Source organism: Chlorocebus sabaeus, chromosome 6 (assembly GCF_047675955.1).
Source record: "Chlorocebus sabaeus isolate Y175 chromosome 6, mChlSab1.0.hap1, whole genome shotgun sequence".
Taxonomy (NCBI): Eukaryota; Metazoa; Chordata; class Mammalia; order Primates; family Cercopithecidae; genus Chlorocebus; species Chlorocebus sabaeus.
The window spans coordinates 8,734,469-8,760,176 of NC_132909.1; the positions used below are offsets into that span (position 1 = coordinate 8,734,469).

General features: G+C 44.7%; 1 long non-coding RNA gene across 1 annotated transcript in view; it reads right to left on the minus strand.

The window, feature by feature from the left end:
* Positions 1–8,007: 8,007 nt before the first annotated feature.
* The window catches only part of LOC140711826 (uncharacterized), a 29,632-nt gene continuing 11,931 nt past the window's right edge, over positions 8,008–25,708 (minus strand). Inside the window, exons 2-3 of the long non-coding RNA XR_012093126.1 lie at positions 23,906–23,959; positions 8,008–8,949 (exon numbers count right to left, since the gene is read on the minus strand). This is a non-coding gene — a long non-coding RNA (uncharacterized lncRNA). The remainder of the gene's footprint in view (positions 8,950–23,905; positions 23,960–25,708) is intronic.

Sequence of the window (25,708 nt, forward strand, 5' to 3'; positions counted from 1 at the left end):
AATAATGATGAGAAAATGTGTATTCACATGGAAAAAATTAAATTTGATCCTTATTTTACATTAGACATTAAATCTGTTAATCCATGAGGATTAACAGATTTAAACATGGAAGGCAAATTTATAAGGCATTTAGAAGTTATGTGGAAGAATAGCTTCATGATCTGGGGGTTAAGAAAGACGTATTAGGGCCGGGTGTGGTGGCTCATGCCATAATCCCAGCACTTTGGGAGGCTGAGGCGGGCAGATCACCTGAGGTCGGGAGTCTGAGACTAGCCTGACCAACATGAAGAAACCCCATCTCTATTAAAAATACAAAATTCGCCGGGTGCGGTGGCTCATGCCTGTAATCCCAGCACTTTGGGAGGCCAAGACGGGCGGATCACGAGGTCAGGAGATTGAGACCATCCTGGTTAACACGGTGAAACCCCGTCTCTACTAAAAATACAAAATATTAGCCGGGCGTGGTGGTGGGCGCCTGTAGTCCCAGCTCCTCGGGAGGCTGAGGCAGGAGAATGGTGTGAACCCGGGAGGCTGAGCTTGCAGATAGCCGAGATGGCGCCACTGCACTCCAGCCTGGGCGACAGAGCGAGACACCGTCTCAAAAAACAAAAAAATACAAAATTAGCCGGTGTGGTGGTGCATGCCTGTAATCCCAGCTACTCAGGAGGCTGAGGCAGGAGAATCGCTTGAACCTGGGAGGCAGAGGTTGCAGTGAGCTGAGATTGCTCCATTGCACTCCAGCCTAGGCAACAAGAGTGAAACTCCATCTCAAAAAAAAAAAAAAAAAGTATTAAATAGCTTTTAGAAAATATTAACCATGAGAGAACAGATAAATTTGAGTTCATTAAAATTTAGAACATCTTTTCATCAAAAGACACCAACGTAATAATAATAATGGTTTTAGGTTTTGGCATAGAAGTTTTGGTTAGATCTATTCCTAGGCACATAAAATATCTTGTTATTATAAATGTTATCTTTATTTTTTATCACCTATTTATTTCTTGCTTGTACGTAGAAATGCTGTTAATATTGTTCTATTAACCCTGTATCCAGCAACTTTGCTAAACTCATTCATTAATCCTAGTAATGTATTTATAGATTTTTTTCTTTCTTTTTTTTTTTTTTGAGACAGAGTTTCGCTCTGTTGCCCAGGCTGGAGTGCAGTGGCCGGATCTCAGGTCACTGCAAGCTCCACCTTCTGGGTTCATGCCATTCTCCTGCCTCAGCCTCCCGAGTAGCTGGGACTACAGGCGCCCGCCACCAGGCCCGGCTAATTTTTTGTATTTCTTTTAGTAGAGACGGGGTTTCACCGTGTTAGCCAGGATGGTCTCAATCTCCTGACCTTGTGATCCGCCCGTCTCGGCCTCCCAAAGTGCTGAGATTACAGGGGTGAGCCACCACGCCCGGCCTTATTTTTTCTTTTTTTTTGAGACAGAGTTTTGCTCTTGTTGCCTAGGCTGGAGTACAATGGTGTGATCTCGCAGAATGCAACCTCCACCTCCCAGGTTCAGTGATTCTTCTGCCTCAGCCTCTTGAGTAGATGGGACTACAGGTGTACGCCACCATGCCTGACTAGTTTTGTATTTTTAGTAGAGACGGGGTTTCTCCATGTTGGCCAGGCTGGTCTCGAACTCCTGACCTCAGGTGATCCACCCACCTTGGCCTCCCAAAGTGCTGGGATTACAGTTGTGAGCCACTGCGCCCTGTGATTTTTTTCCTTTTTATATACAGAATCATATCCATAAATAATAGTTTTATTTCTTCTTTCCTAAACCAATTTTTTTTTATTTTATTGTACCTTGTGTCAATGACTCATAACACTGCATAACAAACCACCTCAAACTTCAGTGACTTAAAACAAGAATTTATTATTACAGCTTATGAGTCATTATGTTGGGCTCAGCTAAAATAAAAGGGAATGGGCTGCCTCTTGACTAATCTAGACTAGCTTGAGCTAGGACCACTGGAGTGATTCAGCTCTAATAAATGTTTCAGTTTCCAGCAGATTAGCCCAGACGTGTCCTCATAGTGATGGCGGAAGAGTAAGAGAATAAGCAGTAACAAGTGAGGTCCCTTGCAGCATAGGTGCTGAATCAGCACACAAGCCCAGGTTCGAGGAGCAGGAGAGTAGATATGGTCTTAGACAAACTGCAGAATCACATTGCAAAGGGGGTGGATATAGGAAAAATTGAAGACTTGGTCCCATGAACGCCATCAATCTATACAAACTTTACATTCAGTTTGACTAGAAGGGATGGTGGCAGGCATCCTTGTCTTATTCCTGACTTTGAAGGAAAACCCTTCAACACTTTATCAAGTATGTTTACTGGATGCTTTTTAAATAAATACCTCCTATGAAATTAAAGATGTTCTTTTCTACTGCAATTTGCTAAGAGGTTGGCTTTTATTTTTTATTTTGTGGAGAAGGGATCTCGCTGTGTTGCAAGGGCTTATCTCAAACTCTTGGCCTCAAGCAATCCTCCTGCCTTATCCTCCCAAAGTCCTGGGATCACAGGCATGAGCCACCATGCCCAGCTATTTTTGTTAATAAATAAATGGTTATTGGGTTTCATCAAATATTCTACAAATTGAGATGGTCATATGATCTGTATCCTTTATTATGTTATCAGTAATTTTCTTTTAAGCAAAATCAACTCATTTGTGATACATCGCTTTCAGGTATTGATGGATTTCATTTGCTGGTTATTTTTTGGGACCTTTGCATCAAGCTTTATGAATGACATTGGTGTATGATTTTATTTATCATAATTCCCTTGCCAGACTAGGTACTGCGGTTATACTCATCTTGCCACTTTTTATATTCTACAACATTTTATATCCTATTGACAGCGACAGTGTTTACTTCTTAAGTGTCTGGTAAGATTCACCAGTGAAGTCATCTTGGCCAGAAGTTTGCTTTGGAGCAAAGTTACTAATTACAGAAGCTATTTATTCAGTGGTCCCCAACCTTTTCGGCACCAGTGTGGGGGCTGGTTTCAGGATGAAACTGTTCCACCTCAGATCATCACACATTCCATTCTCATAGGGAGTGTGCAACCTAGATCCCTCACATGCACAGTTCACAATAGGGTTCTAGCTCCTATGAGAATCTAATGCCGCCATTGATCTCACAGGAGACAGTTCAGGCGGTAATACCCACTTGCCCTCCACTCGACTCCTGCTGTTGGGCTGGTTCCTAACAGGCCACAGACTGGTGGCCTGTTAACCAGGGATTGGGGACCCGTGATTTAAATGTTAAAGGACAATTCAGAGTTTCTATTTCTTCCTGTGTGAATTTTATTAAATATTTTTCTGAAAATTTTCACTGAAAATTTTATTGGCATAAATTATGTTTTTATTGTATTTTAAATAAGTATAGGATTTACAATGACCCCCTTTTTCAACTTTTTGTGCTTTAATTTTTTATTTCTTGGCAAGTGTTGCTAGAGATTTTTATCCATTTTATTTGTCTTTTAAAGTACCAACTTTTGATTTTGTTGATCTTCCCTCTCCTATTTCCTGATGTTACTATTTCCTGCCTCCCACCTTTTTGGGTTCGTTTTGCTGTTTTTCAGTTTCTAGGGATGGAGTCTAAGCTTACTGATTTTCAGCCATTTTAAAATTTCTAATATTTGACTTTAGTTGCATCTCATGTTTTCACATGAAGTATTTTCATTATTCTGTTCAAAACATTTTCCAATATCCATTTTGATAAATTCCTTAACCTATTGGTTATTTCAAAATGTAGTCTTAAAAATTCAAACATAAGGATTTGAGGATTAATTTCTAGCTTAATTGCATGTGGTCAGAATAAACTCAGTATGACTTTGATCCTTTGAGATTTGTTGAGATTTATTTTGTCGAAAATATTGTCCACTTTTGTAATTGTTTGGTGTGTTCTTGAAAAGAATGTGTATTCTGTAGTTGGATATGTTGTTAGACATATGAGTATATAGATAGTTGTATATATTAAGTCAGGTTTGCTAATTCGAATATTTTTTGATATAGGCATTTATTGCCATAAGCTTCCCTCAGTATTGCTTTTGCTGTATTTGTAGGTTTTATTTTACTGTATTCACTTATTTTTTGAGATGGAGTCTGATTCTGTCACCCAGACTGGAGTGCAGTGGCACAATCTCGGCTCATTGCAACCTCTGCTTCCTGGATTCAAGTGATTCTCCTGCCTCAGCCCCCTGAGTAGCTGGGACTACAGGCACCCATCACCACGCCTGGCTAATTTTTGTGTTTTTAGTAAAGGCAGGGTTTCACCATGTTGGCCAGGCTGGTCTCAAACTCCTCAAGTGATCCTCGGCCTCTGAAAGTGCTTGGATTATAGGCATGAGCCACCGTGCCCGGCCTCCATAGGTTTTAGTATGCTGTATTCCCATTTTCATTTGTGTCCATTTCCTTTTTGATTCCTTCATTGACCCATTGGTGGTTTAGGAGCATGTCGCTTAATTTCCAAATATTGTACAGTTTCCAATGTTCTGACTATTATTCTAGATTTACTCTATTGTCAAAAAAGATACTTGATGTGATTTTTTTTTTTAATTTGTTAAGACTTGTATTGTGGCCTAACATATAATCTATACTAGATAATGTTTCATGTGCTTTTGAGGAGAATGTATATTCTATGGCTATTGGATGGAAGGTTCTGTAAGTGTCTTGTTAGGTCCGTTTGGTCTAGAGTATGCTTTAACTCTGATATTCTTTGTTGATTTTTGTCTGGATGATCTGCCACTGCTGAAAGTGGAGTGTTGAAATCCTCTAGTATCACTGTATTGCAGTCTATCTCTCCCTTTAGGTCTGTTTAAGATTTGCTTTATAAATTTAGATGTTCCAATATTGGGTGCATATGTATTTTTTATTGTTATATCCTCTTGTTGTATTGACCGTTTTACCATTCTATGATGGCCTCTTTGTCTCTTTTTACAGTTTTAGACTTAAGATCTATTTTATCTGATGTAACAACTTGTTCCTTTTTGCTTTCCATGTGCAGGAGATATCTTCCCATCCCTTCACTTTCAGTCTGTGTGTCCTTTCAGGTGAAGGGAGTCTTTTGCCGACAACACATACAGTTGACCCTTGAATGATGTGGGGTTAGGGGCACCAACCCCATGTAGTTGAAAATCTGAATAACTTTTGACTCCCCCAAAACTTAACTACTAATAGCCTAATGTTGACCCAAAGCCTTACCAACAACATAAGTCAATTAACACATATTTTATATGTTGATTCTATTATATACTATATTCTTACAATAAAGTAACCTAGAGAAAAAATGTTACCAAGAAAATCATAAGAGAAAATATATTTAATGTTTGTCAAGTAGAAGTGATCAGTACGCAAAGGTCTTCATCCTTGTGATCTTCACATTGAGTAGTTGAGGGAAAGGACGGGGAGGAGCTGGTCTTCCTGTCAAGACCAGACTGGCAGAGGTGGAAGAAAATCTGCATGTCATTGTACTCATGGAGCTCAAACTCATTGTTCAAGGGCCAACTTTAGTTGGACCATGTTTTTTCATCCTTTCAGCCAGTCTGCCTTTTAATTGGATAATTTAATCCATTTACATTCATGGTAATTATGGATAGGTAAGGGCTTACTATTGCCATTTTGTTACTTTTTTCTAGTTGTTTTGTAGATCTTTTCTTTTGTAGATCTTTTCTTTTTCTCTTAGTCTTCCTTTGCTGATTAGGTGATTTTCTCAAAAAATCTAGAAAAATTAGAACAAATGAAACCCCACATTAGTAAAGGAAAAAAATAATAAAGATCAGAGCAGAAATAAACTAGAGAATTAAATACAAAAGATCAACAAAACAAAAATCAACAAACCTTTAGTTAAACTAAGTATGAAAGAGAGATGATTCACATAGATCAAAGGCCGGGTGCAGTGGCTCACACCTTTGGCTGTAGGCTGAGGTGGGTGGATCACCTGAGGTCAGGAATTCAAGATGAGCCTGGCCAATAGGGTGAAACCCCATCTCTACTAATACAAATATTGGCCAGGCATGGTAGTAGGCACCTGTAATCCCAGCTACTCGAGAGGCTGAGGCAGGAGAATCACTTGAACCAGGAGGCAGAGGTTGCAGTGAGCTGAGATCGCACCATTGCACTTCAGCCTGGGCAACAAGAGTAAAACCGTCTCAAAAAAAAAAAAAAAAAAAAAAAAAAAAAGAAAGAAAGAAAGATGACAAAGGAGACATCACAATTGGTATCACAGAAATACAAAGGATCATTAGAGACTTATGAACAACTATATGGAAAACTTAGAAGAAATGGATAAATTCCTGGACACATAACTTGCCACTATTGAATTATGAAGAATTAGAAAACCTGAACTGACCAATAATGAGCAACAAACTTGAATTAATAATAAAAAGTTTTCCATTAAAAAAAGCTCTGGATCTAATGGATTCACTTATGAATTCTACCAAACATTTAAAGAACTGTAGCTAGGCATGGTGACATGTGCCTGTACCCCCAGCAACTTGGGAGGCTGAGGTGGAAGCATCAGTTGAGTCCAGGAGTTCAAGTCCAGCCTGGGCAACACAGACCCCATCTTTTTTTTTTGAGACGGAGTCTCACTCTGTCACCCAGGCTAGAGTGCAGTGGCATGATCTCAGCTCATTGCAACCTCCACCTCATTGGTTCAAGTGATTCTCTCGCCTCAGCCTCCTGAGTAGCTGGGACTACAGGCACACACCACCACGCCTGGCTAATTTTTTGTATTTTAGTAGAGATGGGGTTTCACCATGTTGCCCAGGCTGGTCTCAAACTCCTGAGCTCAGACAATCCTCCCCGTTTGGCTTCCTAAAATGCTGGGATTACAGGTGTGAGCCACTGCACTCGGCCAGTGCCATTTCTTTAAAATAGCACATCAAGAATGTCATTTGCTATGATTAAGTGGGATTCATCCCAGGGCTGCAAGGATGGTTCCAACCCATGCAAATCAATAAATGTGTGACATATCACATTAATAGAATGAAGGACAAAAACTATATAATTATCTCAAATTCAACATCCCTTCATGATGAAAACCCTAAACAAATTAGGTATAGAAGGAACATAGTTGATTGCAATAAAGGCCATATATAACAAACCCACAGCTAGCATCATAATGGGGAAAAGTTGAAAGCTCTGCCGCTAAAATATGGAAAAATACAAGGTTGTACCACTTCTATTCAACATAGTACTGAGAGTCCTAGCCAGAGAAATTAGGCCAGGGAAAGAAAGAAAGGGCATCTGGGTGTGGGGGTGCATGCCTGTAATCCCAGCTACTCGGGAGGCTGAGGCAAGAGAATCACTTGAACCCAGGAGGCGGAGGTTGCGGTGAGCCAAGATTGCACCATTGCACTCCAGCCTGGGCAACAAGAGCGAAACTCCATCTCAAGGAAAAAAAAGTATCCAACTGAAAAGGAGGAAGTCAAATTGTCCTTGTTTGCAGAAGACATGATCTTATATATAGAAAACCCTACAGCCTCTCCCAAAACCTGTTAGGTTAAACAAGTTCAGTGAAGTTACAGGACACAAAATTAACATACAAAAATCACTAGTGTTTCTATACATCAACACCAAACTATCTGAAAAATAAATCAAGAAAGCACTCCTGTTTTCAATAATACCAAAAATAAAATAGGAACAAATTTAACCAAGGAGGTGAAAGATCTCTACAATGAAAACTATGAAAAATTGGTGGAAGAAATTGAAGAGATTACTAATAAATGGAAAGATATCCAATGTTCATGGATTGGGAGAATATTGCTAAAGTGTCCATACTACTCAAAGTAATGTACAGATTCAATGCAATTCCTACAAAAATACCAATGACATTTTTCACAAAAAAAAAAAAACCCTAAAATTTGTATGGAATCACAAAAGACCCTGAATAGCCAAAGCAATTTTTTTTTTGAGATGGAGTCTCACTCTGTTGCCCAGGAGGCTGAAGTGCAGTGGCATGATCTCAGCTCACTGTAACCTCCTCCTCCGGGATTGAAGTGATTCTCCTGCCTCAGCCTCCTGACTAGCTGGGACTAAAGGTATGTGCCATCATGCCCAACTAATTTTTTTGTATTTTTATTGGAGATGGGGTTTCACTATGTTGGCCAGGCTGGTCTCCAACTCCTGACCTCAGGTGCTCTGCCTGCCTCAGCCTCCCAAAGTGCTGAGCCACTGTACCCGGCTGATTTTGAGCACTTATTTGTATACTTGTTGGCCATTTGTGTGTCTTCTTTGGAGAAACATCTACTCAGGTCCTTTGTCTACTTTTTAACTAGGTTGTTTGGTTTGTTTGCTATTGAGTTGTGTGAGTTCCATACATATTTCGGAGGTAGCTTGCAAATATTTTGATTCCATAGATTGCCTTTTTCTCTTTTTCCTGTTGTGCAGGTTTGGCAGATGCTAGGGCTTCTGGGGAATGGGGGAGATGTTGGGCAAAGGGTACAAACTTGGAGTTATATGATTATTAATTTCTGGGGATCTAATATATACATGGTGGCTACAGTTAATAATACTGTATTATTTACCTGAATTTGATAAGAGAACAGATTTTTTTTTTTTCCCCAGAGTCTCGCACCTGAGACGTGTCCTTTAAATTCTGCTCTTGGTGACCCCAAGATTTCCTCAGGATATACTAGGCCTGAAAGAAGAAAGCCATGGAGTCCTTTAGAGGAATTATCTGACAGAGAAAGAGTCTTCCAAGAAATTCCAGACCCCCAACTCCCTGTCCTGAAGGCTCAAGAGCAAGGAGATCCGGGCCACCAAGACCTCAAACCACTTCATTCGGTCTAAAAACACTGAGAGCATCTTGATCCAGATTGCCTTCTCTGTCGGGCTGGGCAGCGTGTGGCGTTTTCCTTACCTGTGTCACCAGAATGGAGAAGGTTAGGCCAGGGGCCTGGGTCCTGAGCTTAAGGAAGGCGTTTCTAGGCTGGGAGCCTCGAGTCCTGGGCCCTGAAGGAGGAGAAAACTGGGGTTGGACACATGGGCTCCTAGGGGAAAATGGGGACAGGGCCAGGACTCCTGGCTGCCTGAGCACAGCCGCTGGCAGCTTCATCCTGATGTACTTCTCCATGCTCCTCTTATTCGGGATCCCACTTTTGTACATGGAGGTGATCAGGGGACAGTGGCTGCATGTGGACATCTGGGTCTGGAAGCAGCTTGTCCCCTGGCCGTGCAGCGTGAGCTATGCTCGCATTCTGGTAAATGAGGGATCCAGCCCCACTCCATCCCAGATCTCCCTCCATGGTCCCCGGCCACCGTGTCCACCCCCAGAGGTGCGCCTTGGTGAGCTTGTACAACAGCAGCACCATCTCCTGGAATTTCTTCTCCCTGAGCAACTCCTTGGCTCACCCCCTGCCCTGGGACCACTGCCCACTGAAGAACATCAGTGTCACTGGTGAGGACAGAGGGGCCAGCAGGGCCACCAAGGGGAGGAAGTGAACAGAAGCAGGCACTGAGCAAGCTGGTACCTGAGTCCCCCTAGACTTCTCTTGCCTTCAGACTGTGCCCACCAGTACTTCTTGTACCACGCCACCCTCCGTGCCTCGGACCACAGTGAAGAAGTGGCTGAAGCCTTCGTCCTGAACCGCAGCCTGGGTTGTCTTCTCAGTTGTGATCACAGGGATTCGGATTTCAACGCCGGTAAGCTCCCCTGACCACCAGCCCCACCACCATGTCACCTTTGCAAATCTGAAGACTTCCACACACTCTACCCCAACACATCACCTTCCTGGTGACTGCTCTTCTGCAATCCCTGTGACCCTTCCACCCACCCCGAGGACAAGCTCAGATATGCCCCAGCCTCCCGAGTCACTGGGATTACAGGCACCTGCCAACACACCCAGCTAATTTTTGTATTTTTAGTAGTTTTGCCATGTTGGCCAGGCTAGTCTTGAACTCTCGACCTCAGGCTGAGGCAGGAGAATCACTTGAACCCAGGAGGTGGAAGTTGCAGTGAGCTGAGATCGCGCCACTGCACTCTAGTCTGCACGATGGAGCGAGACTCAGATGTGGTCACCCAGCATCTCCATCCAGGGGTCCGAGGAAGATTCTGTACTCTCCTCAGGCAAGCTACGTCAGCCCGGTCTCTACAGGGAACTGCCGCTCCACTGACAGATGGAAGAAATTCCTCACTATCAACCAAATCCCCACATCGGGGCATGCAGAGACCTGTGGGCAACCTTTCAGCTCAGACCAGTCTCCCCAGCTGAGCCCTGCAACCTCCACCTCCCTGCGTTTTGACAGCATGTTAACCCCTAAAGGAGCTGACTGGCATTTGGAGCTTTTGTTTGTTTGAGACTGAGTTTTGCTCTGGTTGCCCAAGCTGGAGCGCAATGGCACTATCTCAACTGACTGCAACCTCCGCCTCCCAGGCTCAAGTGATTCTCCTGCCTCAGCCTCCCGAGTAGCTGGGACTATAGGCACATGTCACCACGCCCAGCTAATTTTTGTATTTTTAGTAGAGATGGGGTTTCACCATGTTGGCCAGGATGGTGTTGATCTCTTGACCTTGTGATCACCTGTCTCAGCCTCCCAAAGTGCTGGAATTACAGGCATGAGTCACCACATCCAGCCTTTTTTTTTTTTATTTTTTTCCTTAGATGGGGTCTTGCTCAGGGTGGAGTGCAATGGCATGATCTCAGCTCACTGCAACCTCTGCCTCCCAGGTTCAAGCGATTCTCCTGCCTCAGCCTCCTGAGTAGCTGTGACTACAAGTGCCCATGACCACACCCAGCTAACTTTTAAATTTTTTAGTAGGGATGGGGTTTCACCATGTGGGCCAGGCTGGTCTTGAACTCCTGACCTCAGGTGATCTGCCCACCCCACAAAGTGCCTGGATTACAGGTGTGAGCCGCTACACCCAGCCTGGGAATATTTTCTTTCAAACCCTTTCCTTAGCATCTGGATCATGCTCCCTTTACATTGAAAATGTATTTCAGGCCGGGTGCAGTGGCTCACGCCTGTAATCCCAGTACATTGGGAGACAGAGGCGGGAGGATCAGTTGAGCCCAGGAGATCGAGACCAGCCTGGTCAATGTGGTGAAACCCCATCTCTACTAAAAATACAAAAATCAGCCATGTGTGGTGGTGAATGCCTGTAACCCCAGCTACTCGAGAGGCTGAGGCAGGAGAACTGCTTGAACCCCAGAGGCAGAGGTTACAGTGAGCCGAGATTGTGCCACTGCACTCCAGGCTGGGCGACAGAGTAAGGCCCCGTCTTAAACACACTGAAATGCATTTTCTTTTTTATTAGATCATTTTGGTAAACTCTACCTGTGCCTCCTGATCCCTGCGTGCATGCAGGTGGTCACCTTTCACGTCATCCATCTCCATCCTGGGAGACTCAGCTCACTATCTCTTCACAGCCTCCAAAAATAAACCACTTCTACAAAAGTAGACTTTCCTAAAGGTTTGATAGGGATATGCAGAGAGGGGCCCACTCCTAAACACTTCTCAGTCACCCACAGCTTTGTCACCTTGTTCTCCCTGGACCTGTGGCATTAATTACCTCCGGGGCAAATCATTAAAATTCCTCTTAGTTATGTTATTCTCTCTCAAAGTCTCTTCTCAGTTTCTTTTCCTCTCCTTTCACTTATAAAGTTCTTCCACACAGTCTTTAGCCTCACTGGCTCCTGTCCCTAAACTCACACATAAGCCATAACACCAAGGCCTGGGAATTAAGCGTCCAGCTACCCACCCTTTCAAAGCCATCTTTACTTGTAGTTTCACCCCGTCTCCTGGGAAGCTTATTGTCTGCTCCAAACCACAGTATCGTCTCCTTAGAATCGTCCTCCTGTCATTCCATCGTGGTACCTCCGGGCCACCTTGACATCGCTCATATTTCTATCCTGACCGGGAGGCCCCTGCTGATGCTAACCTCTGTCTTCCTCTCCTCCCCTCCGTCATCCTCCTCTGCCTCTTCATCCGAGGTCCGTTCCTGGAAGGTGCGGTCACCAGCCTCAGACATATGATCACCACAGAGGTGAGGCCCGGGACTCCAAACCTTCTCCCTCCCTCGACTCTCAAGACCTCCGAGTCTCCTTCCCCCCATCTCCTTTCCTTCTGCCCCCAGCCTCCCCTTTATCCCTTTGCTCTCTACCTTAGCCGACCCCTTAGCCTACTTATTTACTGGTAGTCCTACCCTTCCAAGCCCACTCCTAAACACTTCTCAGTCACCCACAGCTCCCTGCCTTGCCCTCCCTGGACCCGTGGCATCAAGCAGGGGCCATGTACTCTATTCCCTGAGCCTGGGCATGGGTACCCATCATCACCTTCACTTCCTACAAAGCTGGAGGTGATGATTATGTCAAGGTGGCCCTTGCAGCCCTGGTCAACCTGATAACCTCGATGCGGACCACATCCATCGTCTTTCTAGTGCGGGGATTCTGGGCCACCACCAGTGGCCACGCCTGGGTTGAGAAGTGAGTAATCAGAGCCTCGCAGGTACAAGGAAAGGCCCCTCCCTTTACCTTAGCAATCCGCCAGCTTCACAACCCTTCAGACTCAAGACCTTTCCATTCATAATAACATCCTTTCTTCTCACAGAAAGCCATTTAAAAAAAGGAATGCGGCCAGATGCAGTGGCTCACGCCTCTAACCCAGCACTTTGGGAGGCCAAGGTGGGCGGATCACCTTAGGTCAGGAGTTTGAACCCAGCCTGGCTAACATGGTGAAACCCCATCCCCATTAAAAAATACAAAAATTAACCAGGCACGGTGGTGCGCACCTGTGGTCCCAGCTACTCTAGAGGCTGAGGCAGGAGAATCGCTTGAACCCGGGAGGCAGAGGTGGAGGCTGCAGTGAGCCGAGATCACGCCACTGTGCTCCAGCCTGCATGGTAGAGCGAGACTCCGACTCAAAGGAATGCTCTAATATAATATCCACCACTTTATAGATAAGAAAATAGTCTCAGAGATGCAACTGTTCTAAGCTTTCCATAAATTGCAAATGGAGGGAGATTCCAAAATCAGTTCTAGAACTCACAAAAGAAGGCTGTTGCAGCTCTTGGGGCCACAGTCAGTGGTTATAGACCCAGGCTGTATATTTGAATCATTTGGGGAACATTAGAAAGCGCTCCTGAGCTCCTCCTCCAGAGATTCTTACTTGGTCTTGGGTGCGTCCAGGCGTTGGGATTCATAAATGCTTCACAGAATTTTTCTTCTAGTCAGAATGTTGAAGGATACAAACATCCCTGCTTTGACGGTGGTAGCAGCTTTTTAAATGAATAAAATAAAAACCACACTTTCTTATAAAGTTACTGAAGAGCAGTGGGCACAACTTTTTTTTTTTTTTTTTTTTTTTGAGACAGAGTCTTGCTTCTCGCCCAGGCTGGAGTGCAGTGGCGCAATCTTAGCTCACTGCAAGCTCTGCTTCCCGGGTTCACACCATTCTCCTGCCTCAGCCTCCTGAGTAGCTGGGACTACAGGCGCTCGCCACCACGCCCGACTAATTTTTTTGTAATTTTAGTAGAGACGGGGTTTCACCACGTTAGCCAGGATGGTCTCTATCTCCTGATCTTGCAATCCGCCCGCTTTGGCCTCCCAAAGTGCTGGGATTACAGGTACGAGCCACAGTGCCCGGCCATGAATGTTTTTATATGTGTGGGTAAGTGCTTAATCTGGGTAATATGAGTGGAAGAGTTTTCATAGGTGGACAGACTGCACAGCTAAGCAGAAACCAACCAGGCGTTTAATAACAGCACGGGCTACCAATAGGTAGTGTAGTCTTGAAGAATCCCCAACACAGAAGTCAATTGCTTGATCCAACAGTTATCCTCACATTATTCCCAGGAATTCTGCAGAGGAAATGTGTATAAGTCTTATGATGCTCAGATTCCTGGGCCCCACTGGAGTTGAATACAAGAACCATAAAGCCACAGCCCAACTCACTCAGACTCAATGACAACATCCAAGGAACTAGTCTGATGGCAGGTGCAGAAAGTTGGGGCATCAAAGGTGAAGTGAGCTCTCTTAATTCCATGTGAAGGTGGAGAAAAATTTAAGACTCTTACCCAGCCCCAGCTCAACTCAACTCTTAGAAAAATCTAAATAGCCCCCATCCTAGCTGACTTTTGGAATAAGAGGCATGAACTCATTGAAACTAAACAAATAACATGCCTTTTTTCTACATACAATATCCAGCATAAAATTTAAACGAAGAAAATGTAACCCATGACCAAGAGAAAAGTGGCCCACAGATCATCCAGACATTAGAATTAGCAGACAAGAGCTTTAAAACAACTTACAAATATGTCAAGGAATTTAATAGAAAACAATGGTATATTAGGAAAGACATTGAAATTCTAAAGGGCCCCATGGGAATTCTAAAAAAGATGAAAGTTTCATTGGATGGGTTTAATATGGACTGGAACCAGTGGAAGAGAGGATCAGTTAGCTTGAAGATAGCTACATAGAAATTACAGAAAGTGAAGCAGAAAAAGAATTGAGAAAAGTTCAACATATCAGCGACTTCTGAGACTAATATATATATAATTGGAATTTCAGAGGGAGAGGGGAGAGAATCAGGGCAGCAATTATCAACCTAAATAATGTAGGACTCAACCGTATGCTGTTTGCAAGAGATGCCCTTTATAAAGACACAGGTTTAAAGTAAGAATGGGGCCAGGCACGGTGGCTCACGCCTGTAATCCCAGCACTTTGGGGGCCAAGGCAGATGAATCACCTGAGGTCAGGAGTTCGAGACCAGCCTGGTTAACATGATGAAACCCATCTCTACTAAAAATACAAAAAACTAGCCAGGTGTGGTGGCACATACCTGTAATCCCAGCTACTTGGGAGGCTGAGGTTGCAGTGAGCTGAGATTGTGCCATTGCACTCCAGCCTAGGCAACAAGAGCGAAACTCCATCTCAAAAAAAAAAAAAAAAAAAGGGAATGGAAAAACCTACCATGCAAGCCAATGAGAAAGCTACTGTGGCAACATTAATATGAAAGTCAAGCGACTAACACTAGAGATTAGGAAGAGGATTTCATAATGATAAATGGGCCAATTCAGCAGGAAACCTGAATTACAGTAATGTTTATATAGCTCATAACAGTTTCAAAATAGATAAAAATTTTCAGAACTCCAGCAAGAAATACATAAATTCATAATCATAGTTGGATAACACTACTCTCTCAGTAGCTGGTGGAGAAGATAGAAAAAAAAAAAAAAAAACATTTAAAATATAGGGAATTGGCCAGGCACAGTGGTGTACACTTGTAATCCCAGCATTTTGGGAGACCAAGGCAGGCGGATCACCTGAGGTCAGGAGTTCAAGACCAGCCTGGCCAACATGGCAAAGTCTCATCTCTACTAAAAATACAAAAATTAGCTAGGGGTGGTGGCATGCGCCTGTGGTCCCAGCTACTCAGGAGGTTGAGGCAAGAGGATCGCTTGAACCGGGGAGGTGGGAGGCTGCAGTGAACCAGCCTGTACAACAGAGTGAGACTCTAAAATAAAAGGAGCATCATTATAGATCCTGATGACATCAAAATAATAATGAAATATGATCGACATTATACCAATAAGTTCAACTTAAACGCCTTGCAAGGTCCAAATTACAAAGACTGATGCAAGTAGAAAATCTAAATAGCCCCATTTCTGAGTTTAAAAGTTAAATCTGGCCCGGCACAGTGGCTTGCACCTGTAATCGCAGCACCTTGAGAGGCGGGCAGATCACTTGAGGTCAGGAGTTTGAGACCAGCCTGGTCAACATGGTGAAACCCCATCTCTACTAAAAATACAAAAATTAGCCAGGTGTGGTGGCGGGAGCCTGTAATCCCAGTTAGGAGGCTGAGGCAGGAGAATCGCTTGAACCCAGGAGGCAGAGGTTGCAGTGAGCAGAGATGGTGCCACCGCATTCCAGCCTGGGTGACAGAATGAGAGACTGTCTCGATAAAAGTATATTAGCAAATTTAATCCACAAATATACAAAGTGGATATAGTATAAGCAAGTGGTTTTATCCCAGAAATATATAACTTATTAAGAGATTAAAGGAAAGAACCGTTTGACAAAATTCAACAACTATTAATGGGGAAAAAACCCTGCAACAAACTAGAAATACAACAGACCTTCCTCCAGCTGCTAGGCAGAGATTCTCTACCTAAATGTTCTTGGGATTTTGTCCAGAAAATTCTTTATTGGGGTGGGGAGAGGCTGTGCATCATAGAATGTGTGGCAGTATCCCTAGCCTTCACCCTCAAAATGCCAGCATCAACGCTCCCCACTCACCTGTTTGTGACAATGAAAAATGTCACGTGACATTGCCAAATGTCCCTGGAAGAGGTGGGAAATCACCCTCGGTTGAGAACCATTCATTGTGTTAAGGATATTAACAACAACGACAAAAAACTACAGCTAACATCATACTAAATGGTGAAATACTGAACACTTTCCCCTAATATTGAAAACAGGGAAGGGAAATCCCTTTGCACCACTTCTGTTCAACACTATAGTGAAGTTCCTAACCAGTGAAAAAAAGGCAAGAAAAAGATATAAAAAGCATAGAAACTGGCTAGGAAGAAGTAAAACTGTCTTTATACACAGATGTCATAAGCATGTAATTAGAAAAATCCTAAGGAATCTACAAAAATAAAAAGCTACTAGAATAAGTGCACTTAGGAAAGTCACAAAAATAAAAGCTGATATACAAAAATATTTCTGCATACTAACAAACCAAAGTTACATGAAATTTTAAAAACAAAACCATTTACAATAGCCTCAAAAATCAAATGCTAAGACTATATTTAACAAAAGATGTTCAAAATCTCTATACTGAAAACTACAAGATATGTTTGAGAGGAAAACCTAAATAAATGGAAATATTTATGAATTCAAAGAATCATTAGTGTAGGCCGGGTGTGGTGGCTCACGCCTGTAATCCCAGCACTTCAGGAGGCCGAGGTGGGTGGATTACTTGAGCTCAGCAGTTTGAGACCAGCCTGACCAACACGGTGAAACCCCGTCTCTACTAAAAATACAAAAAAATTATCTGGGCATGGTGGTGCACACCTGTAATCCCAGCTACTCAGGAGGCTGAGGTAGGAGAATCGCTTGAGCCTACGAGGCAGAGGCTGTAGTGAGCCGAGATTGTACCACTGCACTCCTGAATGGGTAACAGAGTAAGACTCTATCTCAAAAAACAAGATATCAGTTCCCCCCCGAATTGATCTACAGATTCAACACAATGGCAGTTCAAATCCCAGCCAGCTTTGTTGAGGAAATGACAAGCTGATTCTAAAATGTATATGAAAATACAAAGGACCGGCCGGGTGTGGTGGCTCATACCTGTCATCCCAGCACTTTGGGAGGCCAAGGCAGGAGGATCATCTGAGGTCAGGAGTTTGAGACCAGCCCAGTCAATATGGCGAAACCCCATCTCTACTAAAAAATAATTAGCCAGATGTGGTATCGGGTGCCTGTAATTTCACCTACTCAGGAGGCTGAGGCAGGAGAATTGCTTGAACTAGGCAGGGAGGTTGCAATGACCTGAGATCACACCACTGCACTCCAGCCTGGGTGATGGAGCAAGACTCCATCTCAGAGAGAGAGAGAAAATGCAAAAGTCCTAAAGTAGAAACAGTCTTGAGAAAGAACAAGCTGGAGACTCATGCTAATCTCAAGATTTCCTATGAAGCTAAAGGAGTCAGGGCAGGGTTGTATTAGCCTAAAGATAAACCAAAAGACCTATAGAATAGAAATAAACCTATACACATATGATCAATTGATTTTCAATAAAGATACCACAGCAATTCCATGGGTAAAGGAAAGTCTTTAACAGTGCTAGTACTGTATAGCCATATAGAAAAAAAACTTATTCCTGCCACATACCATAGCCCCACCCCAAATTAATAGGAGCCAAAGACCTAAATTCAAAAGCCAAAACTAGAAACTTCTGGAAGAAAACGTAGAATATCTTTATGACCTCAGGGTTAGCAGAGATGTTCTATATTAAATGTAACAGACCAGACACAAATGCCTATATTGTATGAATCTATTCCTACAAAACCCGAGAACGGGTCAGACTAATATGTAGTGATGGAAATCAGTCATTGCTTGTGTGGTGAAGAGAAAGGAACTCAACATAACTCTCTGGGGTGACGGAAATTGGGGCGTTGGTGACATGGGTCATTTGTCAAAACTCATTAAAACATACACTTAGCATCTGTGCTTTTTGTCTGTAAATTATAGCTCAATAAAAACTGAGTTTTGGCCAGGGGTGGTGGCTCACGCCTGTAATGCCAACACGTTGGAGGCCAAGACAGGATGATCACTTGAGCTCAGGGGTTTGAGACTAGCCTGGGCAACACAGAGAGACCCTGTCTCTACCAAAAAAAAAAAAAAATTAAATTAGCTGGTCATGATGGCACACGCCTGTGGTCCCAGCTACTCAAGATGCTGGACGTGAGGATCGCTTGGGCCTGGGAGGCCAAGGCTGCAGTGAGCTGTCATCACGCCTCTGCACTCCAGCCTGGGGTGACAGAGCAAGACTGTCTCAAAAAAAAAAAAAAAAAAAAAAAAGCCACATGTGCCTAATAGCAATCATACTGGACACTGCAGGCCTAGAAGAGCAGCCCTGTGAGCGCTCTGCCCTTTATTATACAGAGCCTCTCAAACTGCAGTGGACACCAGGCGCGGTGGCTCCCACCTGTAATCCAAGCACTTTGGGAGGGCCGAGGCAGGCGGATCACCTGAGGTCAGGAGTTTAAGGCCGGCCTGACCTACATAGTGAAACCTCATCTCTACTAAAAATACAAAATGAGCCAGGGTATTTTTTAATTTTTAGTAGAGATGGGGTTTCGCCACGTTTTGATTGAGACGGCTTCCAATCAGAGCAGGAGACAGCTGAAATCTCTGCAGCATTTAATTAAGCGAAGCAGGCCGGGCACGGTGCTTCACGCCTGCAATCCCAGCACTTTAGGAGGCTGAGGCAGGCGGATCATGAGGTCCGGAGTTCGTGACCAGCCTGACCAACATGGTAAAACCCCGTCTCTACAAAACATACCAAAAACTTAGCCGGGTGTGGTGACAGGCCCCCGTAATCCCAGCTACTCGGGAGGCTGGGGCAGGAGAATTGCTTGAACCCAGGAGACAGAGGTTGCAGTGAGCTGAGACCGTGCCAGTGCACTCCAGTCTGGGCAACAGAGAGAGACTCTGACTCAAAAAAAAAAAAAAAAAAAAAATTCAGCACAGATTTCTGGGCCAGTGACACCATAGAAAACTTCTCACAGAAACCCTAGAAACAGATGGTTCATCGTGATCATGTTTGTGGTTACAAGGAGCTGTGTCATTATTTAGGGAATCAAATATAAAATGTGGGTTTTAAATGCAGACTATGGAGGACGGCGCAGCAGTCAAGGACAACAAACCAAGTCTAACTGGGTAACTGATGGCCACACTAGATCACCAGAACGACTCTCCCCACTGCTATCAAGAGGGTGGCGTGAGCCCGGCGCAGTGCACGTGTGGAGTCCCAGCTGCTCAGGCTGAGGCTGGTTTGAGTCTGAGGCTATAGCACACGAGGACCATGCTTATGAATAGCCACTGCTCTGCAGCCTGGGCAACATAGTGAGACCTCATCTCCCTACATATAAAACAAGGCCAGGCACAGTATCATCCCAGCACTTTGGGAGACCGAGGCAGGCGGTTCACCTGAGGTCAGGAGTTCAAGACCAATCTGGCCAATATGGCGAAACCCCATCTTTACTAAAAATTTCAAGATTTGCCAGATGTGGTAGTGCACGCCTGTAATCCCAGCTACTCGGGAGGCTGAGGCAGGAGAATCACTTGAACCTGGGAGGTGGAGGTTGTGGTGAGCCAAGATCACCCCACTGTACCTGGGCAACAGAGTGAGACTCTAGCTCTAAATAAATAAAAATAAGAAAATAAACAGAGGGTAATGGCCCCAGAACAGAGCCTGGCACGTAGGTCCTCTCTAGCTCACCATCGTGCTTGGTTCTTGCTCGGGGTAGGGTTACTGGCCCACTCGGGCACTCGGAGGTGGGTCACCTGCTTTCCCTGGGCCACGCCCCAAGAAGCCTCGCAGAACTTGGACCTTACTGTGTTGTCAGTGACATTCAAAGACTTGAATGTCAAACGGAGTTAAGGCAGCTCAGGGGCGTGGAGGCATCTTCTAGAAGCCATACTCCTCGGTGACTTCCTGGGCACAGACCCCTTCATCTCCACAAAGTTCATGGCCTTGGAAAACCCAAATCAATGCCAGCTCCCTGGTTCCCCACCAATTCCCAAATCTTCACCTGCCCCTCACCCCTTTTTATTTACCTTAGAAGTCTCTAAACCTTGATCACACTCCCCTATCAGTAACCACGTTCTGAAAAAACATTGCAAACATAGAAAATGTACGTGTGCTCTACTGTCATTCTACACACAATATCAGTGAAGCTTGTTTTGCTTATTTTTGTTTAAAAAAATAGAAGCAGAAGTCGTCAATTTTTCTTCCTGCCTCCCCAACGTAACGGCTTCTACAACCCAATTTGGAGAGGCCTGAGAGCTTAGAGGCAAAGGCCCCGGTCCCCTTCCCGCCTCCTCCCTCCTCCCTCGCTCTCCAGGGACTCTGGGTCTGGGATGTCCCAGCTTGGGGAATGGCTGGGTAGAATGGGGATGGGGCCAAACTCTAGCAGGGAGAGAAGAGGCTGGGACCCCCCTCCCACCCTCCCCTCCACCCCTTTATTCCCCGCTCAGAGCCAGGACAGACCAGCAGCCACCAGGAACTGCAAATTACCTGGACTGCGGTGGAAGGTAAAACCCAACGTGGGAGATGCTTCCAGAGTCACTTGGAGCTCCAGCTGCAGGGTCCTTCTTGTGTGAGATTAGGGTGGTGACATGTATGGGCGCTGAGAACACTGTTCCAAGTGCTACAGGAAGCCCCAGTGCCTGTCTTAATACTTCACAGGGGGCCAGGCACAGTGGCTCATGCCTGTAATCCCACCACTTTGGGAGGCCAAGGCGGGTGGATCATCCAAGGTCAGGAGTTTGAGACCAGCCTGGCCAACATGGTGAAACCCTGTCTCTGCTAAAAATACAAAAATTAGCCGGGTGTGGTTATGGGTGTCTGTAATCCCAGCTACTCAGGAGGCTGAGGCAGGAGAATCGCTTGAACTCAGGAGGCAGAGGTTGCAGTGAGCCGAGATCACTGTCTTGCTCTGTCGCCCAGGCTGCAGTACAATGGCATGATCTCGGCTCACTGCAACCTCCACCTCCCAGGATCACATGATCTCCTGCCTCAGCATCACGAGTAGCTAGGAATGCAGGTGCATACAACTGCACCCGGCTAATTTTTGTACTTTTAGTAGAGATGAGGTTTCACCATGTTGGCCAGGCTGGTCTCGAACTCCTGACCTCAGGTGATCTGCCCACCTCAGTCTCCCAAAGTGCTGGATTACAGGTGTGAGCCACCACGCCTGGCCAGGAGATTACAATTTATATGGGCGTTTTGAGATCCCCAAGCTGAACTGAGGTTCCAGTGCCAGAGTGGCTGGCAACCCTTCCCTAACGGGACAGGAGGGCAGCTGGGCGTGATGTCTACGTTTATCCATACCTGGATGTGCATTTCTCAGAATGCTCCTACCTGGTGGATGACCTAATGCCTAGTTGTCTGACATGAGCAGGGATCCCTCACACAGAACATTGTTCTGCCCCAGACACCCGTATGGCTCTCATGTGACCTGTGTCCAGTTTATGCCTAACTATCGCTGTGGCACTGGGATCCCGCCCGTGTTCTCCCTGGCTTCCTGGGAAAAACCCAGCCTGGAGTAGCCCCTACATCTTCAGATGAGGGACGTAAATTTGATACATCACCACAACAGAAAATAAGGTCAAAGCAAACGAAAACATAAAGTGGGGAAGGATCACCCTATGCAACAAATGGTGCTGAGATAATTGGCTAGCTACATGCAGGAAAATCAAACTGGATCCTCCTCTATTGCCTTATACAAAAATCAACTAAGATGGATCAAGGACTTAAATCTAAGCCCTGAAACCATAAAAAATCTAAAAGATAACGTTGGGGAAACCCTGTTAGAGACTGACTTAGGCAAGGATTTCCTGACCAAGAGCCCAAAAGCAAATGCAATAAAAACAAAGATAAACAGCTGGGTTTTCATTAAACTAAAGAGCTTTCGCATGGCAGAAGGAGCCGTCACCAGGGTAAACCAACAACCCACAGAGTGGGAGAAAATCTTCACAATCTACACATCTGACAAAGGACTAATATCAATATCCAAAAACTACAACAAACTCAAATTAGCAAGAACAAAAACAATCCCATCAAAAAGTGGGCTAAGGATGTGAATAGACAATTCTCAAAAGAAGATACACAAATGGCCAACAAACATATGAAAAAAATGCGCCACACTAATCATCAGGGACATGCAAATCGGAGCCACAATGCCATACCACCTTACTCCTGCAAGAATGGCCATAATAAAAAATACAAAAAATAAAAATAAATAAAGAAATAATAGATATAATAGATATTGGTGTGAATGCAGTGAAAAGGGAACACTTCTACACTGTTGGTTGGAATGGAAACTAGTACAACCACTATGGAAAACAGACTCCTTAAAGGACTCCTTAAAGGACTGAAAGTAGAACTACCATTTCATCAGCAAAACCATTCTTGGATGCTGGGTACAGTGACTCACGCCTATAATCCCAGCACTTTGGGAGGCCAAGGCAGGCAGATCACGAGGTCAAGAGATCGAGACCAGCCTGGCCAACATGGTGAAAGCCCGTCTCTACTAAAAATACAAAAATTAGTTGGGCGCGGTGGTGTGCGCCTGTAGTCCCAGCTCGTCAGGAGGCTGAAGCAGGAGAATTGCTTGAACCCGGGAGGCGGAGGTTGCAGTGAGCCGAGATCACGCCACTGCCCTCCAGCCTGGCAACAAAGCAAGACTTCGAAAAACAAAAAAAAACACTCCTGGGTATGTACCCAGAGGAAAAGAAGTTATATGAAAAAGATACTTGCACATACATTTATAGCAACACAATTTGCAATTGCAAAAATGTGAAACCAACACAAATACCCACCATCAATCAACAAATGGATAAGGAAACTGTGATATATATATATATATGTATATGTATATGTGTGTATATGTATATATGTATGTATATGTATGTATGTACATATGTATATGTATATATGTATATAGATGTATATATGATGGAATATACATACATTATATATATGATGAAATACTACTTAACCATAAAAGGAATGAATTAATGGCATTCGCAGCAACTTAGATGGGATTAGAGACTATTATTCTAAGTGAAGTAACTCAGGAATGGAAAACCAAACATCATATGTTCTTACAAGTGGGAGCTAAGCTATGAGGCTGCAAAGACATAAGAATGACACAATGGGCCGGGCGCAGTGGCTCACGCCTGTAATCCCAGCACTTTGGGAGGCCGAGGCGGGCAGATCACGAGGTCAGGAGATCGAGGCCATCCTGCCTAACACGGTGAAACCCTGTCTCTACTAAAAACTACAAAAAATTAGCTGGGCGTGGTGGCGGGCGCCTGTAGTCCCAGCTACTTGGGAGGCTGAGGCAGGAGAATGGCGTGAACCCGGGAGGCGGAGCTTGCAGTGAGCCGAGATTGTGCCACCGCACTCCAGCCTGGGCAATAGAGCGAGACTCTGTCTCAAAAAAAAAAAAAAAAAAAAAAAAAGAATGACACAATGGACTTTGGAGACTCAGGGTGGGAAGCAGGTAAGGAATAAAAGACTACAAATTAGGCTCAGTGTTGACTGTTCAGGAGATGGTCGCACTAAAATCTCACAAATCACCACTAAAGAACTTACTCATGTAACCAAACACTACCTATTTCCCAATAACCGATGGAGACCAAATTAAAATAAATAAGGTCAAAGATGTATCACTTACAGATCCTGGGCAGGGTAGGTACAATGAGTGAGGACACTGCTCCATCCCTGGGTCCTGCAAGGCAGGGATGAAGAGGGGAGGGGGAGACAGAGACAGAGAGAACGCATCACAGCTAGCAGAGTAGGTATACAGGCGAAAAGGGTGTGGGTCACTTTAAATTCACAGGCAAATGTCTGAATGGTCCATTTAAAGGAAGCAGAAGGAAAGCAGAGAGCCCAGTCTGCTGGGTGACAAAGATGACTCTAGGGGCTCATCTCTGACCACCAGCTTGGACCACTCAGGTGAGGTGTTCTCATGGCTAGGCAGCAACCTTTGGTGTGGCATTCCTGCTACAATGGTATACTCCTACTTTTGCAAAAATATCTGTGTAAAGTGTCTAGGAGGATATAGAACCAAACTTTAACATCAGTTGCATGAGAATTGCAATGATGAATGGCATTTATGTTGTTTTGTTTGAGATGGAGTTCTTGCTCTGTTGCCCAGGCTGGAGTGCAGTGGCACAATCGTAGCTCACTGCAGCCTCGGACTGCAGGGTTCAAGCGATCCTCCTGCCCGAGCCTCTCCAGTAACTGGAACCTCAGGCACACATCACCATACCTGGCTAACTTTTTCTATTTTATTTTTTGTAGAGATGGGATTTTGCCGTATTGCCCAGGCTGGTCTCAAACTCCTGGGCTCAAGCAATCCTCCTGCCTCAGCCTCCCAAAGTACTGAGATTACAGGTATGAGCCACTGCGCCCAACCCATTTATGCTTTTTTTCTTTTTTCTTTTTTTTTTTTTGTATTTTCAGCACAGTATCAATTCTTTAGAGAACATGATACCATTACTGCAGCCAAAAAAAAAAAAAAATCGTTTCCATTTTTAAGAAGCACCAGATGTGCTATTAAATACTGCAGCAAAATATAATTAAGTGTGGATGGAATCGTAAACAAAAGAGGAAAGGCAAAAATATTTCACGCTGAAGCTGAATGATGAGTATGTGGGGTTTCGTTGTATGATTCTACTTTTCTGTAGGTTTTCACTTTTTCCATAATCAAATGTTTTGTTGTTGTTGTTGTTTGGGGATATTTTTTGTTTTGTTTTGTCGCCCAGGCTGGAGTACAGTGACGCAGATCTCAGCTCACTGCAACCTCCGCCTCCCGGGTTCAAGTAATTCTCCTGTCTCGGTCTCCCAAGTAGCTGGGATTATAGGCATCTGCCACCACGCCTGGCTAATTTTTGTATTTTTAGTAGAGACGGGGTTTCTCCATCTTGCCCAGGCTGGTCTTGAACTCCCTACCTCAAGCGATCCGCCCGCCTCAGCCTCCCAAAGTGCTGGGATTACAGGCGTGAGCCATCGCTCCTGGCCTCATCATAAAATGTTATGTGCAGAATTTTTAAATTAAATTGAAAAGCCTCTTGGCCCACCTCCTCTCCCCACAGTCTCTCACACTCAGCATCTGCCTCCCAGACCCCATTCTCCCAGATTCCGTACCTCTCAGGAGTGCAGCCACTTTCTACGAAATCGCCAGGCCACACCCCAGGCACCTTCCTCTCTCCTTCCCTCCCCTTCACCTTCCCACAGCCCAACAGCCCAGCCCCATCCCTGCGGCCCCCTGACTTTCTCTGTCCAATTCTACCTTCTTCATCTCCATACCCGGACCCCAGCTCATTCATACCTCACCCTCTCCTGCCTGGACCATCAACCCGGCCTCCCTCCTGGCCTCCCAGCCTTCACTCTTTTCCCTCCAGCCCACTCCCCAAATGGCCGGGGAGAGAGGAGCCTGCTTCTTCTCTGCTCATAGCGCTCCCGTGGCTCCCGA